We start from the raw sequence: 702 nt of genomic DNA on the forward strand, positions 1-702 counted from the left end.
TGGTGAGCTCTGCTAGTTGCTTGGCAAACACCTTGTTTTGGGCTAGAATTGTATCAACATGGTTCAGCTCCATGACTCCCTTAGTGTTGTGTCTCTCTGAAGCATAGTAGTACTCATTCTCAGCCACTGTCTCAATCACTTCAATGGCTTCTTCCACAGTCTTTTTCCTGTTCAATGAACCTCCTGATGAATGGTCTACAGCCTTCCTTGATTCATAAGAAAGTCCATCATAGAAAATATGCAATTGCACCCAGTCATGGAACATGTCTGGTGGGCATTTCCTTGTCAAATCCTTGAACCTCTCCCATGCCTCGTAGAGAGTTTCACCATCTTGTTGTCTAAAAGTCTGAACCTCAGATCGAAGTCTATTGACCTTTTGTGGGGGGTAGAAACGTGCCAGAAACTTGCTTTCCACCTCATCCCAGGTTGTTAGGCTCCCCCTTGGGAATGATTCCAGCCACTTAGCTGCCTTGTCCCTAAGTGAAAATGGGAACAAGAGCAGTTTATAGGCATCTTCCTGGACTCCATTGGACTTCACAGTGTCGCAAATTCTCAGGAATTTTGTGAGATGTTGGTTTGGATCTTCATTAGCACTCCCACCAAATGAACAATGATTCTCCACCAGTGATATTAGCTGTGGTTTGAGTTCAAAATTGTTGGTCTGAATGGGTGGTTTCTGAATGCTGCTACCACAATTCCCAG

The 702-nt window shown here is 44.4% G+C and overlaps 1 non-coding gene across 1 annotated transcript; it reads left to right on the forward strand.

Moving 5' to 3' along the window:
* The first annotated feature begins 263 nt into the window (after window positions 1-263).
* On the forward strand, window positions 264-367 carry LOC130970969 (small nucleolar RNA R71). The gene has a single exon (XR_009082210.1). It is a non-coding gene; the product is annotated as a small nucleolar RNA R71 (small nucleolar RNA).
* Window positions 368-702: the final 335 nt, after the last annotated feature.

Source organism: Arachis stenosperma, chromosome 3, assembly GCF_014773155.1.
Source record: "Arachis stenosperma cultivar V10309 chromosome 3, arast.V10309.gnm1.PFL2, whole genome shotgun sequence".
Classification (NCBI taxonomy): Eukaryota; Viridiplantae; Streptophyta; class Magnoliopsida; order Fabales; family Fabaceae; genus Arachis; species Arachis stenosperma.